Consider the following 27,939-nt stretch of genomic DNA (forward strand, 5'->3'; position numbering starts at 1 on the left):
TTTTTTGTGAATGTGTGGTTACCATATCAATGATTGACAGATCACAGACACTGACTACTGTTTAAAAGTTTGAGGTCACTAAGGTTTTTTGATTGAATGTTTTAAATAGGATACTTTTAACAAGCAAGGATCCTTAAACTGATGTGAAAATGACATTAAAGACATTTACTTGTTAAATGTTACAAATAATTTCTATTTCAAATTAATACTTTTATAGAACTTTATATTTATATAATATAACTTTATATAATATAATAGAACTTTATATTTATCGAAGAATCCTGAAATATAAAGCAGCACAACAGTTTTTAATGTTGATAATTATCGGAAATGAGTTGCAAATAAGCATATTGGAATTATTTCAGAAGAATCATGTGACACTGACTGAAGACTGGAGGAATGAGACTAAAAATTCAGCTTTGATCAGAAAGAATAGCCTTTAAAATTTCATTTTAAAATATATTTAAATAGAAAACCTTTTACAGAATTGTAATATTTATATAGAGTTGTATGTAGTTTTTACTGTATTTTTGTTCAAATAAATGCAGCCGTGGTAAGAGGCTTCTTATTTTTTTAGATCAAGGTTCTGCTGTTTCAGTTGTAGTAGCAGATAATTTTTTTAAAGCAATTGTAATTTATTCTATGACAAAATATTATGTAATAAAATATCTGTTTTGGATATAGGTGTAATAGAAAAGACATCATAAGCATTTAAAGTCAGAGTGATTATTTATATATATATATATATTATTTTGATTTTAGTTTTAGTACTTATTTCAGTTAGTTGCCTCTAATTCAGTTATCCAAAAAGTTTTTAGTTTTACATAAAACTGTCAATTGAGTAGTAATGGATTGAAACGTGTTGTAGGTATCACACCTGAGACTCACCTGCTGTTGGAACATGCTCTCTGTGGACACCACCTCCATGGCTCCGCCCACTCCACCTCAGGACACGTCTCCTTTGTACTGATCACTTTTTTAGTTCTTGCACACATTCTTTTGTGAAGAGTAGAACTACAGTGTGAGTTTATTCAACTATTTGACATCATCCAGAGCAGGTACATCTAAATCCAGTTCGATCAACACTGATTGTAAATCTTGGTAAAGGATAATACAGACTACAGAGTAGTTTATCAGGTCAAAGTTTAAGGCCAGTGCATGTGTTTTTTTTCACCCTGAACATTCTAAATTCTTGCCAAATAACAAACTTGAAAATGTAATGTACTTATAAGCTTATATTTGTACAGGTAATTTTTTTATTTTTTGGAGTATGTACTAATATGTGCCAGTAAAGCAGGTAAACCCGTCTTCAGGTTAAATACTATTAATCTTTGTATGTAGAACAAGGTCAAAAGAGTTTTTTAATGCAGCTATTTTTTTTATTCAAATTGCTGCTGTTGCAACACACCTGGTTGAAGTGAAGCGATCATTTGTATTAAACTCAACAAGCAATCACTGAAATAAACCGTTTGATAATGTTACATGATTTTAATAAATGGACAAATAAATAGTGTACTTGTGGTATGAAATTGTGTATTTTTTTCTTGGTATGTTATCCTGGGAATTTTATAGTTAACATCATGGAAAATCTTAGATTTTTAAAAATGTATGTTCTAATTTATTACTAGGCCTATTTGATTTATCCACATTTGCAGTTCATGATTTATGCTGTTTTATTTGAATGTGCAAGTCAAATACTACAATAATAAAGTGCTGTAGAGGTAAAACGATTTGAACTTCTGTGTTTACAATTATGCCAATGCATTAAAACAATATAAGATATACCAATTTTCAGTTTTAAGCAAGATAACAAGGTATTTTATACAGCTAAAAAATTACAGGAAGCAGATAATAATGGACAGAAGCCTTGTGAAAATGCACCCGTTCTAACGTTAAAAATAGTGTCCACTGATTCATAATAGGACTATACTATTTTATATTATTAGGCACAATTATCTGATCAGTAAAAACATTTGTAGCTATATATTTTGGTAAATTTTGACATGAATGGATATGAGGCTGTGAGGGACTCAAGTAGGCTACAGCGTTCAATGATTTTGACTGGTGTTTAACACCATATGGATTGATCACATGACTAACGTCTTTCAGGTTAATAAACGTTCATTAAACACAAAACTCAATAGAAATTTTTGAAAGTTATGAATTGTGGAAATTACTTGATCTAGGACCTTTACACACGGTGTTCCTCGAAAAGACAAATGATGATATATCCCATCTTTACATCAGCCTCGTTTTCATACGCGTTAGATTCAATATGGCGTCAAACCTGATTGAAGTCTGCTGTTTTGTACTAATCAATCAACGGCACCAAACGAAGAATTTGGTGTAAGAAGATTTTTATTGGGTATGTAAGCATTAATTCCAATTCAGAGTCCACATATTTAACCAAGTACCAACAATGAGGAAAACTGAGGACGTGTTGAGAGAAGAAACTGATTGCGATGAAGCCGACAGAGATGAGATTACCGAGCCTTGAATTTAAGAGTTGAATTTTCACAAACAGAAATGGCAGAGCATTGAGGTAATCACCTTCTGACACTGAACCTTCACATGTTTTAAACTTCAGAAATAATATAGAACACAGTCCTGGTACAGTACGACTTTAGATTATTATTATTATTATTAATATTATAGACAAAAATAAACAGGATAGAAAAATAAAAACAGATTGAAAAAAGCAATATAATGTCTTCTCTGGAACCCCAAATTTACACATAAAATAAATCTATCAACCGTAAGAGCAGTTGGCATACGGATAATTAAGTTACCTGGAGAGAAACTCTGTCACAACAGATAATTTGGTTAAAAGCGCGTTTGTAAAATTTAAATAACATTAAATTAGCAAAAGGGACTGACTGTATACATCAAAGCCTGCAGAATTATACATACGATCATGAAGAATAAAGAAACAAAAAGATCGAACAGAACATCACTAGCGTCCTTTTTGTAGGGAACCCAATATTTCGGTTGTATTGAGATTACGATCATTATTTGCACATGATGATGGACTTTCTGATGACAATTCCAGCTACAGAAATGTTTTCCCTTACAAAAGGCATTCGATTGTGCTAGTGAGGTGAAAGTACCTCACGTCTGTACCACAGAGGAAAGCAAAGCACACAAGCCTATCGCGTCGTGCATTCAACATGCACAGATGTGCTGCAAAAACGCTCATCGCATCTGAATTAAACATGGATTTTGGCTTGTGTTTCTGAGAGAACCTTTAGAGTACACAAAAAAAACATAATTCAGAACAACATGGGCACTAGACAAAAGAATCTTCACAACAGCTTCAAATTAGCACCAGTTAGCAAGATAAACCTTTAATGGGTGAATCTCACAAAAACCTGTCCATAACAAGACTTAAGTCATATTTTACCCCAAAATCAAAAGAAATACATAAACCTCTGTGATATTTCGTGCTTGAGAGTAAAAAAAAAAATTATGGATAAAAAATGCTAAATGGCTAAATGTGACTTTTTATTTGCAATTCAGATTCCAGGCTTGAAAGAAAAGTCTGTTACTATACTGTTATCTTTTCTCTATTGTTGAAAAAAATGACAAAAAAAATAAAAATAAATAATAAAACATATATTTTGCATAGTCAAAAGATTGCCTTTGAGGTCCACTTTTTTGCATTGTGATATTTCCATGACACCCACATTATTGCCTGAAATACTTATTACTGTTATTCTGTAATATTTCAGCAATGACAAAGTTCTGTATTACTGTAATAATCTTTAAACAAAATAATTCAAATTATAATAGTAACTATAAAAATATGAAAAAGAATTTTTTTTGGAGGGGGGGGGGGGGTGAATTTGTTTCACAAAAATGTCACCATGCAAATTTGTGCTTTCCTTCTCTTTTCAGGTGAAATATGACCCAGATGTGCTTTCAAGAGGGATGCACCCTCATAAACCCTTTGAACAAGACACACCCATTTGATTGAGACACGCCCCCTTAAAGTGACAGGCTGTTTTAAAAACAAGGGCCATGTATGTTGATATGCACAGGTGTGTCTATACGTTTGCTAGAAACATGCACCTTCATATGTTTATTGATCCGTCACATAAACACACACACATACACACACACACACACTCACAGTCACACCCAAACTCATTTACACAAACACACACACACACACACTTCCCTGTCTGATGGAGTGTTAAAATGACACGTTTGAATGACAACACCCCTGAAAAACCTTCCTTAATGAGACACACACTTAATATATAATCAATAATCAATTATTTTTTCTTCGTTTTCCTATTGCACTTTAGCATTTTTTTTTTTACATGTGATAAAATTACCATATAAAAGATCCGATAAACAATAAATGTATATGTACATATAATACCTCCCAATGATCTTATTTCATCTCTTCAATATACTGCTGATTCTGCTGAAAAGCACAAGTATTATAATAACTTATAATTATAATTAATATTATTATTATTATTATTAATAATAATTTGAAAGAGAGCAAGCACCAAAGAAATAGGCTGAAACAGACAGAAAAGGAGAGAGAAAGACAGAGCCAGAGGGCTTGGCAGTTTCTCCGGCCCGGATGTCCTGAGTGTTCATCCCTGTGAGATGATTGGCTTGTTTTCTAGAGGAGTCAAATCTGATTGGACATCCATGGCTGGTAGGGGCGGGATTTCCTTTAGAATGTAGGAGTCTCTAGTGCTAAATCCCCCAAAGCCCCGCCCATACCACCTCTTTCTGTTTCTGCAGTCCAATCAGTGGCTGAATGTCGAATGGGGCGGGACGTAGGCGGGGCCTGTGTGTTTGATGAGCACACACACACTCATAATCTCCCACACACTACAGGAAGCACACAGGTCCGACTTCTAGGTGAAAGCGAGATGAGGCCGTTGTCTTTGGTAGGTTGCCTATGCGTACGACAGGAAGTAAGGCAGGGTCCGACACCCGGAACAGGAAGTCAGTGTGTTGCCAGCGACCATTTAGTTGCTATAAAATACAAAACACCTAATCAGTGAAGACATGCATACAAAAGTGACTACAGGAAATTAATTTGTGACTAAATTCATGTGTTATTGTTAACTACAATTAAAACAATAAAAACAATTGTTTTCGTTATTGGAAATAAACTTGAAATTTAATTTTCTTTGCACATAATGCTAAAATTTATGTGGCTGTTATTAAGTGAAGGTTACTAAGGTGCTTTGGATGGTTGTCAGGTGGCTGATAGCTTCTTGAAGGGAACGCTCACCCAGCAGGTGTCTGTTAACACATCCGGCTCCAACGTCTCTCCGGTCCACGCCTGGAATTGAACTGCATTCTGGGACGGTGGCTCGGAGGGGGCGTGGCTCCAGATTGTCACGTTCAAGCAGTGGATAGTGATTCGTTGCTCCGCTCCGGCGCTCAGCAGATGCAGGAAGTTCATCTGGACACGTCCGACACTGAACTCCAGCTGCAACCAGACAATGAAAAAGCATTATTATGAACTGCTTTTGTAAACAAATCCTTTCAAGATACAAGGACATGCATTTATCAAATCAAAAAGCAATGATGTAACATCTGAATGTTGCGGACCTTGGCTGTGGTGATGGGCCTGAGGCAGGTACGTCCGCCACCGGTGAAACTGCACGTCACTTCTATAGAGTCTGAGGAGCAGCCTAGGTTTGGGTCGATCCAATAAGTGCCTGAAAATAACAACACAAATATATTATGAATATGAAAATGATAAATGCTTAATTATTACAACTATCTACAGATTCTATATGTGGTATTTAGCTCTACAATGAAACTATTTTCAGGTGCAACACACGCACCATCGTTGAGCGTGTCCCGGCAGCCGTGCAGGTCCTTGCAGAGTCGAACGGGATGATCTCGTGTGCCCAGCGGGTTCTTCAGGCTGTGGACCAGAGAGCTCAGGTAATGGAGAGTCCGCAGGATCTCTGGAGCCTGATCCAACATGGGCATGTCCATCAGCCCCCGAGCCTGAGGGAGCAGCAAGACAGCGTTAAAAACACAGTCAACGGTACAACTGGACTTTAACATCCTGCCAAGGTTCTTTCAAAGGTACGAACAATTCACATTCTTCTAGTAATCTAAACAGAATGTTTGTTCAGATGTGTTCTCAAAACATTAGCATTAGAATGTTTTATTTCTGAAATGAAATGAAACTTCTGAAACTACTTGTTTTAGAATGTTTGGAGAACATTCAAAAGTAACATTGCCTTCATGTTTGATTTTTTTTTTTTTTAAATTGAATGTTCCCTTAGTGTATGCATAACTGCCCTGAAAAGAAACATTTTTAAAACATTTAAAAAAATGCATGTTCAGAGAACATTTAGAAATAACATTATCATAAATTAATAGAAACATTAGCAAAAATGTTCTTAGAACATATGTTTGTTAAGTAGATAAATGGCCAATAGAACATCAAAAATCATAGTGAATTATTTTTAATAAACAGGCTATGTCCTTTGTGTGCGTGTGTGTGTGTGTGTGTTTGTGAATGATCTCACCTCTACTTTCTGTGTGTGTGTCTCCATAAAAACTGGCTGGGCCAATCCAAGTCCAAAATCTTGTCTCTACAACATACATGCACATGAGCAAACTTCATAACGCAGATACACAGAATATAACACTGAATGTGTGAATAAATGAACAAAATAAAGTGAATCAATACAAAATAAACCAAAAAAATATATCATTTAAAATAAACAAAGAAATAATGTTATTGAAAAAGCTTACCAATGCCAATGGGATTCCTAGTGGACCCTGTAGAGAACCGAATAGTAAAACAATCAATCACAAGCATCATGAATAATACTGATATTATTTAAAACAGTAGAGATAGGTGTGTATGGGGTTACTTCAGTTTGGGGACAAAATTGTTCCTACAACTGAGTAGAATCTGACAAAACGTCTTGTTGGGGACCATGTAAAACAATATACATTTAAAATGGGTTTTTAACATTATAAAAATGGAACAGTTTCTGGGTTATTCTGCTGTCATTAAGCTTAGATACGAATCATTGGACATATATGCTAGGTCCTAAAAAGCTCAAGTAAGCTCAAGTGTGTTTCTGTTCTGAGAGAGTCTATTAAAAGAAAGAAGTGTGTGTTTTACCGGAGGTCCAGGAGGTCCACGTGGTCCAGGAGCACCCTGAAAAACACACAAATAAACAAGTTACAAACAGACAAGCGTTCTTAAAATAAACACAAGCAGCAGATGATGGGAAATGCTGTGTGTGTCATTGTAAAGACTCACTCGAGGTCCCTGAACACCCTGTGTGAAAAAAAAGAATGTGTTTATGAGAAACCTGTAAGATATACTGTGATATCAAGATCTGAAGAGAAAGAATGAATCATGTCTCACCATCTCTCCTTTGTTGCCAGTGTCTCCTCTCGGGCCCTACAGAGAGACAGCAGTGTGAGAGCAGAGGTCAGCAGAGGTCAACACACACACTGCTCACTACAGTTGTGTGTAAAGTGATGTATACTCACCGGACTGCCGATAGGGCCGATCACACCAACAGGTCCAGCCAAACCCCCTCTACCCTGAAACCAACATGGAAATATTACAACAAAAAGAGATGTTATGACAGACAGACAGACAGACAGACAGATGTGTACATGCTCACCATGCTGCCCTGTGGCCCTTTAGGCCCCTGAATGCCCTTCAGTCCAAAGTCTCCAGGAGGCCCCTAAATTAAACAAGCCAAACATCAAGCCCACATAAACAAACACACAGTTGTGCCTAACCCAACATTAATGCTGGTGTGTGTGTGTGTGTTATGAGCAGCACTAGAGGATTTATGGAGTGGAACATTCAGTGGCGACCGACAGTATTAAACACATGTCTGTTTATCACTGTCAGGACCACTGGTGGTCTCTTTTTTTTCCATAACTCTAGTTCATCTAGTTAAACCAGAGGCATGAATGAGTCTGAATGAATTAGGACGCCGCAACCACACTGCGCTTGTCCTGTTTTATGAGCTCACGGCTGCGGCTTTCGGAGAAAGTCCTGCTCCTTGACAAAAATACACCTCGGTGTGAGCGTGAATTATGATGCTCTTCGAGCGTGTGGATAAAAACATGCTTCCCAAAGGAAGGACCTCTTTCAGAACGGATAAATCTCATCTCTGTTTGTTTCTCTTGGGCAGACGCACACAGACGATCACATTTCTGTTTTTAACCATGAATAATGGTTTAAATGGGATACCTGGCACTGGGTGATAAAACTCACCTTCGGTCCAAACATTCCCAGCATCCCTGGAAAGCCGGGTTCCCCGATGTCACCCTAAATCAAAGATTAGTATTAATATTTCCTTCCAAGATGAACTCTGGGTTCTTTTGTAAACAGGATACAGTCGGTTGGGGAGTTCGTAGGGATAATAACAGTATTTCTGGAGTATTTTTGTCTGGGTGTAGTACTCACAGGTCGGCCCTTAGGACCCCGGGCTCCCTGCGATCCAGGAAGACCCATTCCTCCCTTAAAACCTCTCTTTCCTGAAGGGCCAGGATGACCAGGAAGACCCCTCTCACCCTATTCATGCACAAATATAACAAATACAATACATCAATAAGAGAAATAATAATATTATAATTAGCATTTTGTCTAGGATGCTAACGATAAATCAATCAATCAATCAACTTTTATTCTTTCATGTAATTATTTTTGTATTTTTCCTAGGATGTGAATAAACAAAACAAACGCATAAATAAGTGATAACGGTGGTGAAATGTTATTCTCTGACCTTTGCACCAAATGATCCCTGTGGACCTGGTAAACCGATGACGCCAACTTTTCCAGGTGCTCCGGGTTTACCAGGCAAACCAAACTCACCATCATCTCCCTGATCGCCCTGAAACAAAGAGAAGGATGTAACTAATAGACCTGAAGACAGAGATCAGGTCAGGAATCAAAGATCCGGTCTGGAATTCTTACTGGTATTCCTCTGCTTCCATCTTTTCCTGGGATCCCGTCTGTGCCAGGAACGCCCTCCTGTCCTTCTCGACCCACTGTGCCTTTCGGGCCATGCAACCCCACAACACCCTGATAAGAGAAAATACAGAGAAAACTGTCCATTTAGAAAGTGATTAAGGAAGAAATCCTTTCTAGTGCTGATTTTAATTACATTTTCATGTAGTATTGTTATTTACTTTTATGCTTTTATATTTGGCAGATGCTTTTATCATTTGAACTGTGTCTGTTTGCTGATGGGAACTTTACACCAATGATAATTAACCCTTATTTCTTAGTGAGATTCACCCTAATAAAACAAAAGAGCTGTGTGTTCTTACCGGTGTGCCTCTGCTGCCACGCTCTCCCTGGTGACCCTGTTTACCCTTCTGACCCTTTGAGGCAGAGAGGAAGTGATAGAGAGTAACAAAGCATGTGAGAAAAACGAGCAATGCCAAGACGAAAACCACAGGCATAGAAGTAATCACATACAGCACGAACGTACTGTACACACACATCTAGCCCTTATTGCTGAAGTATGTGACAAGACTCTGATTTCTACCACATGTTGTTTAAGTCTGCCATTCCAAAACATAAGTAATGAAATCTGAAATCCAGTAGAAGATATGCACACATGCTAACACACACATGAGCTGCAATCATAGCATTACCTGTTCTCCTTTGGATCCTTTAGGGCCTTGTATTCCACGTGGACCAGGATCACCCTAAAAATGCATTACAAAAATAAAAAAAAATTTCTTCTTCTGTGCATATTTGAGAGCAGGCATGTCTGTAATTAAGATCTGATATCATATTATACGCACAGGTAGACCAGGAGCACCAGGTTTGCCTCGAAAACCATCAACACCTTGCTGACCCTGCATATACAAAACAGAGATAAAACCATTCAAACATTTTCATCATGAGAAATAAAATAGACTTTAAAATACAACAACAAAAATTATATATATATATTTATATATATATATATATATATATATATATATATATATATATATATATATATATTTACCGTTTATGACATTTCTCATTTTATTTTAAGTTTATATACTAATGTAATAAAAAGTATAATATTATTGCAATGACACTAAATTATCAAAATGATTCAAGAACTGAAAGAATAATTGTCAAACAAAAAAGAAAAAAGATTAACAATGTAAATCAAACTACATATAAAAGGTTACTTAAGAAAATCTATAAATTAATAACAATTTATTTATTCATATTTTCTTTTTTTATTAAAAAAAAAAATTTAAATATATTTTTTGTGGAGAAAATCTGAAGAGTGGTGCTTGATCATGAAAATCTCACCATCTGTATAAAGTATAAGCAATGTTTTTAATATTATTGATGCTTTCCTTAACAAGGATTGCTAATAATATTGTATATAGTCGCTATCCAAAGTTCTATCATTTATCTATTAAAACACATACATCTTCACTCAAACCATATTTTTGCTGGTGGTAATTTTAGTCAGATACTGTCTTGAAATAGTATCTTCATGTGATCTATAACATATTTTTTATGTTTAGCCAATTACCATAAAAGACTGCCTTTAAACAATCTATTATAGGAAACGGTCACATGATGGTGTGCGCTGACAGTGCACAAGCAGCTTAGCTAATGCACTTCATATGAAGTTAGACAATACTGGTCTTTCTTATCTCACCGTGTATCCTGGATCTCCCGGTTCGCCCCTGTCTCCTCGCTTTCCAACTGGACCCTGAAAATACACAAACACATGCATCAAGCTGCAAATATCGCTAATGAAATTAGAGGAAATCCCAGACAGATATAAACAGGATAATAAAAGAGACTCACCCGGAGTCCTGGAGGACCAGTAGGACCCTCCACCTTCCCATCATCCCCCTGTTCACCCTAAAACATTGCATAATGTGAAACATCAGATGATCACAGAAAACTGATTCAAGGCAGTTCATATTAGTGTGCCTAATTATATATGGTAATATATTATATGATAATATTATGATGCCGTTTCATTTTAATATTCATTTGACATTGTGTTTTAAAAGCACTTTCAGGTAATAACAATGTAGTTTAAACCTAAGCTTTATGTATTCAGGTCCACGTCTAGCATAGATTCAACCATGATGGGTGACGTTATTGTGCAGGTCACATATGTCAAAATTTATATAATATATTTTACCTTTTCACCCTTTGGTCCCGGGGATCCTATTGGACCTTGAGGTCCCTTGTGACCCTGAGAGAAAGAAAGAGCTTTTAAGCACTAGCGGACTTGAGTTGATAAATCAGAGCACTGATGCGAGTACTCACCTCGTATCCTGATATTCCCGGATCTCCCTGCATCCCCATACGCCCGGGAGCACCCTGGGACACAGTGGGAAAGTTAAAGTCAATGTCAAATTTACTGTGCTTTTTAGCTAAATTCATAGCTCAAAGATGACAGAGAAGGAGAGGTAGACACGTTTCTTGTGCAGGTTAAAAGCAGAGAACTGATGCATCTGTTTACCACATGTCCGATGGTTCCTCGAGAGCCCTTTGGTCCGGTGGTTCCGATTGGTCCGATCTTTCCCATGGTTCCAGTCTCTCCCAGGTGGCCGATATTACCTTTGGCACCCTGCAGGCAATGTGAAAGTACAGTCAATACTGTGCTTAATAGATTAAAGATAATTGCATAACTTCAACCAAACAAAATGTTATGTTGAACTGGAATGTCTTACCTTAAACCCTGGCTTCCCTCTCTCACCATTTTTACCAGGCTTTCCTTCAGGACCCTTAAACACACATGCACAAATGAGGGAAAGCAACGAAAACAACCCCACCATCAATTAGCAAAACAAAACTGTATCTGTTATTTTTAAAATAACTAAAACTATTAAAATAGTTTTTTACCTGAAATAAAGCTAAAGTAAAATATAATATGTGAAATATTAATACAATAAAATACAATATTTGGCCGAACTACAACTATTTGGAAATCTGGAATCTGAGGGAGCAAAAAAATCTAAATACAAAATCATATACAAAGTTGTCCAAATGAAGTTCTTAGCAATGCATATTACTAATCAAAAATTAAGTTTTGAAATATTTACAGTAGGAAATTTACAAAATATCTTTATGGAACATGATCTTTACTTAATATGCTAATGATTTTTGACAAAAATAAAAAATCAATAATTTTGACACATACAATGTTTTTTTAAGCTACTGCTACAAATATACCCCAGCGACTTAAAACTGGTTTTGTCATATAATATAATATAATATAGTGTAAAAAAATGTACTTAGAAAACTAGAAAATTTAATTTAAATCTTGTCTTGGAAACTAAGTTGAGGTAACTTGAATTATTAAAACGAAAGTATGTAATAAATTAATACAAAATTGAATTAAATTAATAAAACTTAAGATAAAATCACAATTAAAAATTTAAATATAAATATTAAATAAACAAGTTAAAATAGAAAATATAATTCTAAATAATCTATATTAATCAATAATATTATAAATAATACTAAAATAGTTTTTTCCCCATGCAATAACTTTTCTGAAGGGCCAGGGTTCTGTAAGTCATTTTTAGACATACTTGTTGAGATTTGTGTCAATTTAGTTTTCAAAAAAAAAAAAAAAATGTTTTTAGTGATAAATGTAATTTGTAATATGCAAAAAAATTATATATTTTTACTGATCATAATCCAAAGGCATTAACCGACCACTGTTACAAAGGTTACCTGGCAGATTTAAACATATATATATAATTTGTAAATATTGAATCTTTATTCATATGTATATTTTAAGATTGCCTAATCTTTTGGGTTTTACTTTTTGGGTAGTATACTGTTGTTTCATTTACTAGCTGAAAGCCCTGTTCGCAGGATGTGTTTTGATGTATAAAGTAAAGTATGAGTGTGATGTTCACATCTGCATCACTCACTCTGACGCCAGTAAGCCCAGGGTCGCCCATCGGCCCTTCTTTTCCCTTGATTCCCGGGTCACCTCTGACACCCTGCTCGCCCTCTCCGCCCATGTCACCCTTCTCACCCTGTTCAAAAAACACATTTTTTTGTTCTACATTTTTTTGTGGTTTAAATATTGTATTTTTGAAGAGATGTGAATATTTGATTACCTTGGCACCATCAGGGCCAGCCGGGCCAGCCTCTCCTTCTAAACCCGGTTCTCCCTGTAGCAAACAAACAAAATTATGTTTTTGTGCATTCATATACATCAAATCCATGTTTCACAGATGCATTAAACACACACCCTCGTTCCGATCAGTCCTGCTGCCCCAGCGTTCCCCACAGCCCCCAGTGACCCCTGCAAAAATGATGAAAAGACAAAATAAGAGTCCGGACACACAGGCAGTTTTATTCTTTCTAGCAAGTTCATGTTCCTTTTATTTAATTACACAAGTCCAGTCAGCCAAACAGGAATTATGACCAATGACGTGTGACAGCACATCTGCGTCTGCCAAGCGCAGGCGGACATTATCTAACTTTAACAATGCAAATATAGTCATATGGTTCCTCTTCAGACTGCGATTGCGACACATGCGCTGTGCTACTCATTACAGAACCTCACTGGGGCCTTGAACTGCCAACCAAAAGCAGATTTAGCAACAGTTATTTAGTGCAGCATAATAGCACCTCGAGCAAGAAGATTATGGGAAATGGGTAAACAATAATTTCAGGCTCTTTTCGTGAATAGGATACAAAATAGGACCCAGAGCTCTTAAAAAGTAGCTATTTTTCCCCAACAAATGGGCAGAAAAAGGAGGAAATTGTTGATTAGCAATCTCCAGAAGTCTAACTAAATGTTATATGGGCTGTTATTTTCAATTTCTTTTAAAGCGTTGTATGGAACTTTTTCAAAGCTGCTTCTAAAATTCATGACCTTTATTTGTTCTTTTCTATTTAGTTCAATAAACATAAAATAGACAATTAATTCGATAAAACACAAATTCAAGGTTGCCCAAATAAACGTATAATATATACAATATAATATAATATAATATACAAACTACTAGTAGAAAATGTGGAATAATTAAATTAGTTTTTCTTCTGCTCGTCAAGGCTTTTGATCAAGATACAGGAAATTACTGTAAACAGTAATACTGTGAAATATCATTACAGTTTCAAATGAGTATTTTCAATGTGAATATATTAAAAAATTTAGTTTATTCATGTGATGTAATGCTGAATTTTCCCATGATCCTTCAGAAATCATTCTCACGCTGATTTGCCGCTCAAAAAACAGTTGTTTTTATTGTCAATGTTGAAAACAGTTTTGACTCCTTCATATTTTTGTGAAAACCCTGACGTGCTACCATTCAAAAGTTTAGGAAATTAATACTTTTATTCAGAAAGGATGCATTAAACTGATTCAAAGTGACACTGATGACATTTATAATGTTAATAAAATGTTATTTTTATATAAATAGTGTTTAAAGAGCCCACAATTTATCCCACCTTTTCTCCAGGTTCTCCTGGAAGTCCGGGATCGCCAACTTTTCCCGCAGGGCCCTGGGAAAAAGAGAGAGCATACATTTTTTCTATTTCCATGTTTTTTTGTTGCCAAAACAGATGGATTAATGAGCTAAAATTACATTTATTAATCAGTTATAAAGTATGACAGAGTGTGCAAACAGGATTAAACGGTAATCATTTTAATCTCAGTATCATTTACAATCAAAGGAACCAAAACAGACAGAAGTTGTGTGTTTGTGTATGTGTGTATTACCTTTGGCCCTGGATTTCCGGGAGGCCCGAGTGTTCCTGGGGGCCCTGGAGGTCCCTGGTCCCAAAACAAACAAATCATTTATTAGTAATACAAACACACACACACACACACACATTTCAACATTACATTCTCCCATTATCTGAAGCCAAATAGTCAAACTGTGAAGCAGATGTGTATGTACAGTCTCAAAGACTGGAAGAAATACTGCAGATCTTATTTACATTGTACAGCTACATAATCACAAACATTTAACAAACTACAAAAGACAACAGAATGCCAAGAAAGGCTCATGAACCTAATTCTCATTAGAAGTCGATTATTCTATATATTTCAGGGCTGAACGAGACAATCAAAACTCATCTTCTAGAGTTGCTCAATACCCAGAGGACACAAAGCAGATTTCCAGCTCTCAGTTTACATAAAAAAACACTGGGAAATGTGTTTCTGTGAATAAATAAAGCATCACTCACTGGCTCCCCTGCGATGCCTTTGTCTCCTGTAGCCCCGGATGGCCCTTGAATGCCCTACAGAAGTCCAATATTTGATAGAAATAATTAAATGATGCAACAAATAAATAAATCAATGATTAATATAATAACAAATCATTAATAATAATAAATTAACATTTGAAAAAGAAAATAATATAACATTTAAATATATATAAAAAAAAAATTTACCCGTGACTTGAATTGTATTAATGAAATGTTCTCTACAAATAATATGAATTATTATTACATTAATATATTACATTTTTCAGGGCAGCCCTAAAAATATGCAGTATAATAGAGAAAAATACAGTAAAGAAATTTCAGTAGAGAAACTAACCGGAAATCCCTTTGGCCCCGCCTCCCCAGGCTCCCCGATCTTGCCCTGCAAAGAGATTGGACAGATGTAGAAACTGTTGCCATGGAAAAGACTGGAGACATGGCAGCAGTTACTGTAGAAACACAATCAGAAACACAATGTAAAAACGGGAATCTTACCACTTGTCCTGGGAAACCGATTTTTCCAGGAGGACCATCAGGACCCTGTGAGGAGACATTAATGAAAGTTATGTTCAAATGTGCACGGGATTTATCTTTGGTCACTAGGTGAGCTCTGGAGGACAGCGGCCTTCACCTTTTTGCCTTCGGCGCCGAGTTCTCCTGGCATACCGTCCGGACCTCTAGGACCCTAAAACAGAGGTGCAAATCAGCACATTAAATAACAGGCTGAGATGTCTTAATACACCGAACAAAAACTGGTTTAGAAACAATTTCTTGCACATTTTATAAATAATTACAAAGAATCGACAAGTAATAAAGCTTTAAGGCCCGTGAAGCCGTGGTTTACAGTGAATTTATAACAACTAAGGGGCATAAACCATGGCTTCACAGGGCTTATTGATTTTATAAAACTGTTATTCTTTATACGTAGTAAGATTTCACAAAATAAAACGGAGCAAATAAAGTGTAATGATATGAATAAAAACAGTATTCTTGCGCCAAACAATGTAGTTCCTCAAAAAACAGTTGTGGTTGCAACAAAGTGGTTGCCGAGCAACACACAAATGTAAACAAAGTGTATGTTTGTAGAGTAATTTAAAACAGCTTCGAACGTGGCTTAGCCAATCAGAATCAAGGACCGGAACTATCTGTTTTATAAAAATAACACTTTATGGGTCTCATTCATGAAACACGAGCAGAACGAATTTTTGTGTAAATCGCGTGTAAAGTGGTTTTGGCGTAAATTTTCGGATTCATTAAAACGTTCGTATTTTCCAAATGTTAGTTGGTACGAAAGAAATCTACACCTGCTCCCAGCCACGCGTAAATAGTGCGTTTAACTTCTGAATGTTTTGCTCATTAATACGGCTGCATTTTAATTAACCTTAATCGGGTACATATTTACACAGCATTTTGAAAAAAAAAATATATATATTAATTACATACGGTTTTTCTTTTAACTTTTATTATGAGAGCCAGTAATAGGATCTGTAATATGCTGCCAAACTTCCTTTTTTAGGACCTGATACGCCACTAGTACGCTTGAAAATAAAATGTGGCATTTTGAATGAACTTCTGATAATAAAACTTCAATTTCTGCAGATGAGAAATATTTCTTTTTCAGTCGCTTTTGAGAAGACATGTTGAAATCCTTCGTTTGGTGTCATAATATGATGCTCACATATAGTTGTCAGTCGGATTTAATAGGCGGGATTTATGGTAATTGAGAGTGAGAGTGAGCGTGCACGCGCGTCCCATTTACGACTGATTGGAATTCATTAACACACACACACATTTCACTATCACATCTGACGTTTACGAAGTTTTTGTGAATCAGGAGAAGAGTTTTCGGGAAGTTCTCTTTACGCGCAAATCACTCAGATATTTACTTGTATATTTACGAATGTTTCATGAATGAGACCCTATGTGTTTATGTATAAATAACATGTAAAAAGTTTGCACTTTAAAATAAAAACTACTATAGAAAATACTCACTGAATCATGAATACTTACATGACTATTTAATAAAAAAACATTAATATATTTGAGCATAGTCTCAATAATATCCATGAGTTAATCCTTCTTATGACATCCCAAACAGCATGTTTGTCCCTCTCCTGGCCTGAACTGCAAAAATATGAGCAGTGCAGCAGAACGCACATACTTTAAATCCACAAGTATATCTTCAAACGCTAGGGGGCGCTACACTGTAGGCTTTAGATGTGTGGGATATGTTGGGTTTTTTGGGGTTGTGCATGTAGGTCAATGAGGCTCTTGAGGGTCTAAGCATGGCACAGAACTGTGTTCCATCTGTCTTTGTCTGGATGCACATCAAAATCTCACATTTATGCTACACAATCCTTAACAAGCGAATCATCTTCACCATCACAAACAGCGGTTTGGCTCTCCTATAAAATCTGAAGACATCTGAACACAAGGACTTCATCAAGAGACCAGACACACATTCGCTCCCTCTCGAAGAATGCATGTGCACGCTGATAATTACAGTAACTTATGGCATGTGCGTCCGGCCAAAAAACATCAGACTGAAGAAACAATATCATCACACAGGCTCTGCCAGCTGGCACACACTCTCTTTGTCTGAAGGTACTCAGTAAAATATGCTGGAAAACATCATATGGGTTACTACTGTTATTAATGTTCCGGACATCTTGTTACACATCCATAAACCACAGAAAATAAAGTGGCTCATTACTTCTCAGCACCTATTAGTGCCGCAAACGACGTCATTGTGCAAGTCCCTTGTGTTGTTATCTAACCAGAGTAAATCTGATCTTCTTCTGTATGCTTCAAATACAGACATACATCGACACATGAACGTTTGTGAATGTCTTTCTGAGGTGCTGATACCATACTGAACTTGAGAAGAAATGAGGACATTAAACAGAGAACTCTGAACCTTAAATATACAGAAAATAGGTCAGAATCATGGCCTAATGTTCAGCAAGTCTTAAGTTCCTTCTTCAGTACGTCTATGGGAATTTCTTTTAAATAAAAGAGTTGGGATTTTGGTCAAATATCTAAAAAAATAGAAATATCACTAAAATGTAAGAAGGGGGATAACAACAAAAAACATTAACAACAATGCATGTATAATAAATAATGCTTTTTTCTACCATTGATGAATTAGTTACAGTTTCACCTTTGCCTGTATGAAGTATTTCTGTTTTAAATAAAGACAATGATCTTAAGTAGTCTTAAGTAATTGTCAGCATATCACATACACGCTACTCTGTTTTGGCCTGTTCAACTTCTCAGTGATGAAGGCAGGAAGCAAAAAAACGGGGTTAAATCCCCACCATTGAATTAATAAATCATCAGGACAACAACTTGATTTACGGACTCAGTAAGGGGCTCTAACTAAGACCAGACCGCGGCACAGAGACACTCAACTCTCCATTGCATCCCTCTGCTCAGTCTTCTCTCCAGTTATTCATGTTGATTCTGCTGGTTATTAACCGTGTGTGTTTTCAAGTGTGTGTGAGCTAACACAGTCTCGGGTGTTTCTGTGATTGATAGCTGACAGTGAACACACAGACACACATTCATAAAGATTAATACCAAAATTACTTATAGTATATCTATCTATCTATCTATCTATCTATCTATCTATCTATCTATCTATCTATCTATCTATCTATCTATCTATCTGTCTATCTGTCTGTATGTCTATCTATTAACTAGGCATTAACTAGTCTACCAATTAAAATAACTAATTAAGTAATTCTAAATAACTATCGGACAAATAATTAGATTATCATAGTAACTAAATAACAAAGAATCTATCAAAAGACTAACATGCCTGCCAGTTTAACTAAGAAACTATATGTTAAACTAACCTAGCCTAGTGAAGTTTAACTAAGAAACTATTTATGGATGACTACAGTCTGCCAGTTTAAGGGGCCGTTCACATATCGCGTCTTTCGCGCGAAATTTCCGCGTCTTCATGGAGAGAGCACGTCATGGTTGCTTAGCAAAGGCAGACACCTCAGGAGCGTAACTGCCCGAGCGCTTTGGAAAGAAGGAAAAAAGCGGCGCGCCTAGCGTTTTCCACGCGTTTTTAGGCGCGATATGTGAATGGCCCCTAACTTAACTACTAACTAAGAATTTATCAGTCAGATTATTTAACTTGTCAGCCAATCTAACTCAGAAAATATCTATTGGATGACTAACTAGTTTAAGCAACTAACTTTAAAAGAAGTTAAGTTTCACTAACAAATAATCTATTTATTGGATGACTAATTAGTCTACCAGTAACTAAATAACTAAGAATCTATCTATCTGACAAGTTAACTAGTCAATCAGTTTAACTAATTAGTCATCTATCTATTTATCTCTCTATCTATCGCACAACTAACCTAATCAGTTCAACTAACTAACTAACTAACTAACTAACTAACTAACTAACAAACAAACAAACAGTCGATCTATCAGATAAAAGCTAGTTAAATAACTAGGGTAATTAAAAAAACCTGTTAATGTTTAAACAGCTAAAAATATATTTATTGACTAACTTGTCTACCAGTTTAACTAAACTACCAAATAAAAAATTGATCTATTAAATTATTTAAATTGTCAGCCAGATTAACTATGAATATATCAGTTGGATGACTAACCAGCCTATCATCTTAACCAACTAATAAAGAATTTACTAACAGATAACTTAACTAGCCTAGTTAAGTTTAACTGAAAGAACACATTTATTGGATTACTAACTAGTCTACCAGTTTAACTGGTCTAACTAGTTTCTACAAGTTAAATTACTAAGAATCTATCTATTGGACAATTTAACCTGCTAATCAGTTTAACAGATGACTAACCTATCAGTTTAACTAACCAACTTTAACTAACTGACTACGAATCTAAATCACTAAAACTAAATTAATAATTAAAAATATATTGATCAAATAACTAGGCTACCAGTTTTCTAATTAACAAACCAACTAACCTACCCATTAAAGTAACTATAACAGAAATGTTGGGTTTGGTGGTTTATAATCATAAAGCCACTGGTTTAGTCCCTGGCCTGTTTTACTGTAGAGAAAACCAAAAAACTGAGTTCCACTCATGATGCCCTGATGACTTACCCTTCTGCCTTTAGGTCCTCTCAAGCCGATGGGTCCACGTGATCCCGACGGGCCCTATAAAAATAAAAGACCATTAATTATGCAGACTTATATTTCTTTTCAGGATTTCTGTCAGGCAGACTGGCTCCTGTCTCTCTCACTGCTACTGTCTGTTCGGTATCTGTTTGTTTTGTCCGTCCAAACTACAAGCACAGAAGATTACACAGAGGTGTCTGACAGCTGACGGACAGTACAGTGATGTAACGACAGCAGATGATGTCTGTGTATTGCCATCAGCTTGCTTTTAACATCCAAACTATCTGAAGTATCTGCTGTTGACTTACTGGACTGCCTGGTGGTCCTGGTGGGCCGCTCTCTCCTGGGGTTCCTGGGTGCCCCTGTAAGTGATGGGAAACATGTAAAACACGAACACACACCGTACAAAACATACAGTATGTACAAGTCATTGTTTTTTGGCTCAAGGTCTAGATTTAAAGTCACACCAGAGGTGTTCAGCTGGGATAGGCTTTCTGCAAACCTCTAAAATAAATACTATATTACAAAGAGATATCTTCTATAGTATGTCATGATTACACCACCCTGCATCATTTCCACTGAATGAAATCCACAAATGGTTTCATAATAATTTTGGGCTGCTGATTCCATTGCCTCTGTTTTGCTCAAGCACATCATAGATTCCATACGGTTATCATCACATTTATAAAGTGAAGAAGTCTTGTATTCTCCCCTAATCAGCAGAAAAACTGCGACAAACAACACATTATTCCTGTCTGAATCTGAGTATTTTATAACTATTTATTAAATTCTCAGCTGATTTGTACATGTATGAATGATTTTGAAGGTATTATTTTATGTCTAATTTTTATGCATTAAAGCTAATACAAAGCCCACACAAGTCAAACATACTCGTTAAAGAAATTAATTACATGACTTTTGCACTCAGCATCACCTAATTAGGTAATATTAGGCATTTAATGGCTGCTATCATATTCATACAGTATGTCAAGAAAACAACATGGTATTACTGTACTTTTCCACAGTCTATTTTATGGTAATATTGTGGTATGTTTTGTATGTTTGTTACCCATATTGCAGCCACAATTGAAATTAATATTCTAGACATGTGCAAAGCACACATGAGCTGATGACTGGAAAGAAGTGGGCCAGGTAACTACTGTAGGATGAACAGTTCTTCCTGTTTTAAACAACATTCATAATTGGAGACAACGAGAATGAGGGAGGAAGCGCATATTAAGAATTGATGTGTGGTATTTGTGTGTATGTGTGCCGTACCGTGGATCCTTTCTCTCCTGGAGGGCCAGGCAATCCCATCTCTCCACGATCACCCTTAGTAAACCACAAAACAGAACATTTTCACAAAGGCTTAAATGTGTGTTTTTTTTTTTTTATATTTTCGAAAGAAGTCTCTTCTCACCACGGCTGCATTTATTTATTCACAGATACAGTAAAAACAATAAGACTGTCAAATATTAATACAATTTAAAATGTCAGGTTTCTGTTTGAATATATGTTCAAATGTAATGTAATCCTGTGATGCGCAACTGTATTTTCAGCATCATTCCTCCAGTCTCCAGTGTCACATGACCCTTCAGAAATCATTCTACTACGCTGATTTGCTGCTCTCAGGTGTGTCTTACCTTCTCTCCAGCGAGTCCAGTCTCCCCTGCAGGACCGATGAAGCCAACGAGACCCTACAAACACAACATCATCAGTGTGAGGGTCAAAGTGTGTTTAAAGGCCATAACTCAGTCTGTGCACTCACCCTCTCACCCATGGGTCCGGCGTTTCCTGTCACACCCTGCTCGCCCTGAAAGACATCAGAGAGAGTTTGAGTGACCGCATGTGTGGACGAGATTTGTGTGTGTTTATATTCTTCTCATGTTCTCACTTTGACCCCTTCAGGTCCAGCAGCCCCAGGGAAACCCTGACTGCCCATCAGACCCTGGAAAAACAACACAGACAGAGAAGAGAACATTACTTAGGAGACAAATAATGATGAGAGACCAGGCTGTACATATAAACACACTTTCATGGGGTTTAAAAAAATGAAGCCTAAGAACATAATTTGATATAAAATCTTGATTTTTTTTTAAAAATGTTTTTTATTTTTTATACATATAACACATTTTATACAGTGGTATTTAAAAATGCTTTACAAAATGCTAAATAATATTTATAAAAAAATTCAATTACTACTTGAAGCCTTTATATATATTGCATTTCATATATTCTTTATGCAATAATTATGCCTTATAATGCAACTTACCATGCATTGCTTCATCTCATAACAACAGTTATAATGCAAATATAATGCATCTATACTATTTTTGTTTCTTAATTTATATAGCTTATTCCATACTGAGAAGTAAATTTAAAATGTGTTTTACAAAAAATAAATACAATAAAAATAAATACAATAAAAAGTAAGAAACTGATTTTACTTAAAGCCTTTATATAATGCATGAATTATGCATTGGAATAGACATTATAATATATTGTATGATCTCATTATTAACTGTAACCACAGTTATAATACATTATATTACTTATTTTCTAATATTATTTATTGCTACACAGAAAAATATAATATATACTGTAATACATTATTTAACTGAATTTCACTATGTTCAATTTATTTCAAGATGATGTTCTAGAATGAATTTTTTGACTTGCAGTCATGCAAATTTAATATGCATTAGTTAAGCCACTCAAAAGTGGTACTATTAGCATGTGATTTTTCTTTTTGTTTTTGTTGAAATATGAGATTTCTTTACGAGATTCACCCATTAAATATGGCACATGTTTGATTGTTTGATTATGTTGGAGCTATTCATGAGTATGCATACTAATGCAGAAGAGCTGCGGTCAGAGAACATACTGAAAGTCTCACCAAGACATATCTAATTACTGACCGCACAACAGAGACACACAGAGAGATGAGGAAAACAGATACCTGTCTGAGGACAGAATGATGGAGAACATCCAGAAATGTTCTGAGTTTGTGCCAGAGAAGCACTGAGTTCAGTTAAACAAGAAAAAGTGGAACGACAGAGAAGGGAAAAGAGGAAAACAGAGACCAGAGCGGGAATGTTATGTAATACAGAGGCTGTTCGCAGCGGACTCTGAGCGTCCTGCTTTACGATGTTGGATTTATTGATATATTGATATATTAAACATGATTAAAGCTATTCGGAATTGAAATCCACTATAGCGCCACCTTGTGGTCAATTGGGTGAATGTACATTTTGCTGAGCTCTCACAGAATATGGAAATGCCAATGGACTCTTGGTCATTTTTCAACCACAAATCATTTAAATATATAGATTTTGCATAATATATTTTTGGATAGGTTCTGAGGTCAGTTCACCCAGAGATGTATATTTGCAATACAGCTTTAAATTAATTAATTAATGCAATACCATAATCAAGGCAACTGGCCTCTAAATAAATCTAAACCACACATATCCAATTCACAAAATTCAAAATTGCAAACAATTTGTTATAAGAAAAATGATGACGACAGAATAGACTGCGCCAGAAAGAGAAAAATAAATATCGTTTTGCATAAAGAGAATGAAACCTGTGTGTAATGAGACGTCACGTGATCTCAGTGTGCTATCTAAATTATTATATTTTTATTTATAGAGCAATGCTAGAGGTAATGCTTTACATAAAAAATTACATATGAATAGAAATAAAATAAAATGAAATAAAAATTTCAACCATTAATTTAAAAGAAAATAACCCCCCCCCAAAATTTTTTTTGAAATACATTTTACAAAATTTATATTGTATTGTTTTTTTTATATATTTCAAAACAGTCTAAAATGATCAAAATGCAACACCATCATCAGTGCAACTTTAAAGCGCCTGAAACAAAATCAAAATTACACATTTACGATTTACGTTTTCAAAACTGCAAATAAAAAAACCTTACTATAAACAAAAATATAATAATAATAATAAACAACCAGCAAAAACAGGGAGATTTTCATACGCAGATTCACAACTCACCTCAAGTCCCACTGGCCCCGGTGGTCCTACAGGACCCTCATCGCCCTACAAAATAAAATCAAGATTAACTCATTGTTGTCTACTTAAAGCACTTAGAGCTAATAGCAAACAACACACACCTCTCGTCCAGCTGCTCCACGAGGTCCAGGTAAACCTCTGGCTCCAGGCTTACCCTACGAAGAAAACATTTGTCAACAGGATGACGCTGTAAAATAAGTGTGCAAATATCAAAAGCACTAGGTTTTAGAAGGTTTCCTCTAAAACAACACACCTTTGGGCCCTCGGGTCCATTGAGTCCAGGTTTACCGATGTCACCAGGGAAACCCTGCGAAGGATTGACCACAAATCAATGAGTACGTCAGCCAATCAGAATCCAGTATATTAGCTGACATCATCACTAGAACAAGCTGGTGCAACACATTGAGCCACACAAAAGCTTCAGTGGTACATGTTGATTCATACCTCGGCTCCTGGTGGGCCTGGTAATCCACTGGGCCCTCTCTCGCCTGTCTTGCCCTTCAAAACACACAAATGCACACTTGACCAGCTGTACACTATGAAATAAAATGAACCTTCAGATCAATGGATCTTACTGATACTGCACTCTGGACCTATACATGCTCAGATTTGAGTGCTGATAATTGAACAACTTCTGATATCCAAAACTTGCACTTGCTCTTAGATTATGTATTTAAAAACAAACAAATCTGCATAGATTAACAAAAACAGAAAAATAAATACTTATGCAGAAATTGAAGTTCAATTACAAAGTTGTATTGTTTTTTTTAAAATATTTAATTATGGCAACAACAACAAAAAAAAAGTAATTCTGGATGACATATCATCATGTCATTCCGGAAAGCAATAATTACAAAAAAACAACTGTTTTGCATAAAATGTGACATATTTTTGAGTCGTGAGTGCAGTTTTTCACCCGAAAAGGTATATTTACAATGCAATTTACAGTTTCAATGCAGGCTCTAAAATCACGCAGTTCAAATATTTTTTTTAAAACTGCAAACATAAAAAAAAAACCACTAAAACAAGATCACCATTAGACAACAAACAACCAGAAAAAGTCAAGAAACTTTTACATGCAGATTCCCATGTACAACTCCCTTCCATAGAACAAGTTTTGAAGATATGTACTAGTCGCTCTTTTACATGCAATTACAATGAATGGACGATTAGGCTTCAAGCTTCCAAACTGACTTAAAGCACCATAAATGATACTCTTAATATGCCTTAAACTAAAAGCATCATTCCTCATGGGAGCTAATTACAAAGAAAACTCAATTCAAATACAATTCTGCAGAATTTTTGCTTTTGTGTTAGACAGAAGAAAGTGAATCATACCATTTGTTGAACAACATGAGTAACCCAGTCCAGTTAATGATGACTGAATTTTCAGATTGAGTGAGATATACATACGAAATACAAAACAGTTCAGAAACAAACCTGTGGTCCTGGTTTCCACGAGGTCCTGGTAAGCCTGGCAAACCCTGCACACCCTGAAACAAACAAAGATAAAACACACTCATATTAGCACAAACACTCATTCAGGAGTAACTGGACAGATCCATCACAACACCAGACATGTGACAGGGGAACATGGAAGGTATACCTTGTCTCCTGGGAACCCAATTTCCCCTTGTTCTCCGGGAAGCCCAACGTCACCCTGAGACAGGAAAGTGAAAGAGAAAGAAAGAGCCAGAAAAGAGACCAGAGAAAGTGATGGTTATGTTAGGGTAAGGTCAATTATGTTTCCACGCTATAATAGCAGTATGAGAAGAAGCTTGATTTGAACACACACAGTCATAAACGGCTAAAGCAATGATTCAGATTTAATGCAGGTTAAGCTCCACAGACAACATTTATAGCATAACATTGATTCTCACAGAAAATCATTTCAACTCCTATCTCAAGTTTTAAATCATGGAAGGTGGTAAACCAATAGTACATTCACTAAACAATGCATGAGCTAACACGGGACTAAGGTCTAAGAATCTGTTGTATGTAACCTAAACCCAATTTTCTAAATTCTGCATTATAGAAAAAGGCCAGTACATGTTGCATTCACCGATTAAATTATTTCCACTGCTAAATTAAAATTTTAATGAATAATGAAAGGGAAAAAATGCAAGCTTTGCATTTCCACTTTTAATGCATCCAGACTGTTGGCCCTATAGACTTTCAATCATTGTGCATTTATTTATCAATTTATTTATTAAAACAAATATACATATTGTTTACTTATTAAAATGTTATTTTTGACAATTATAATCAATACACCAATCAATAATATCATAACACTTCCAATGCATATGCATGTATTTATTTAAACATATTTACAGATTTACTTAAAGTGTTTTTCCTGTAAAAATGTGTAAAAATGTATTCATTTAATAAAAAACTAAATTATTGACCAATATAATCAACACAATGCCATTAAAGCTTTAATAAATAAATATTGTTTATTTATTAAACATGTATGCATTTATTAATAAAAAAAACTAAATTACTGACCGTTATGATCAACGTTATGCCATGATCAACACTTTGTCTGTTAATAGCATGTATTGCATAAATAAATAAATAAATAAATGAAACAATATTATTTATTAAACTGCATTTATTTATTTACTCATTTATTAGAAAAAGTATTGACCATTATAATACACTCTGTTGATACAGTTCAACATGTATTGAACCAAGAAACAACTCTCTCTCACAAACTAACACAGAGAAAACCTGTTTGTGTTTGTACCTTAAATATAACATTGTCTTCTAACTGACAAAAAGAAAATCTCTTTGACCACACACTAGTTAAGGCTGGAGCTTTTAAAACATGCGTAACACAGGGTGGCCAATTCCATCACATGCTGCTGTAAAACAGGCCAATAACAGAGTATTCAGATCACCTTATCACCTTTCAGTCCGGGCTCGCCCATGTTCCCCGGGACGCCCTGGAACACACACACACACACACACACACACACAAACATATACGCTAAAGTGGCTGTGAGTGATGGAGATATGAGTGGGTTTCATATGTGCATGACTTACCTTCAGTCCGTTTGGTCCTGGCAAACCGATGATCCCGACAGGACCCATATCACCCTGGAGAAGAGACGGGAATGAGTGCTGTGTGTGCTTTTAAGTGTCCAAAAAAATCCTGATAAAATCTTACCAGCCATATCACACATCACTGACAATGTTAAAGACGGGATGTGATTTGTATTAATGATTAATTATAACTTTAAATATGCTTGCAAAACTATTGCTTGTGTTCAGCACAATTTCTTAATGTTTCTGAAAGTCTCTTCTGCTCACCAAGGCTGCATTTATTTAATCAAAAATACGGTAAAAACAGTAATATTGTGAAATGTTATTACAATTTAAAATAGCTGTTTTCTATTTGAATATATTGTAAAATAGAATTTATTCCTGTGATGCACAGCAGATTTTTTGGCATCATTACTAAAGTGTCACATAATCCTTCAGAGATGATGCTAATGAATGATTAATGAATAAAAGTTCAAAAGAACAGCATTTATTTGAAACGTTGTAAATGTCACTTTTAATCAGTTTAATGCATCCTTGCTGAAG

The 27,939-nt window shown here is 35.5% G+C and overlaps 1 pseudogene; it reads right to left on the minus strand.

Annotated features, from left to right (window-relative positions):
- Positions 1-3,821: 3,821 nt before the first annotated feature.
- Positions 3,822-27,939, minus strand: part of LOC113038976 (collagen alpha-1(XXVII) chain A-like) — a 51,389-nt pseudogene continuing 27,271 nt past the window's right edge.

Source organism: Carassius auratus, chromosome 21 (assembly GCF_003368295.1).
Source record: "Carassius auratus strain Wakin chromosome 21, ASM336829v1, whole genome shotgun sequence".
In the NCBI taxonomy this organism is placed as follows: domain Eukaryota; kingdom Metazoa; phylum Chordata; class Actinopteri; order Cypriniformes; family Cyprinidae; genus Carassius; species Carassius auratus.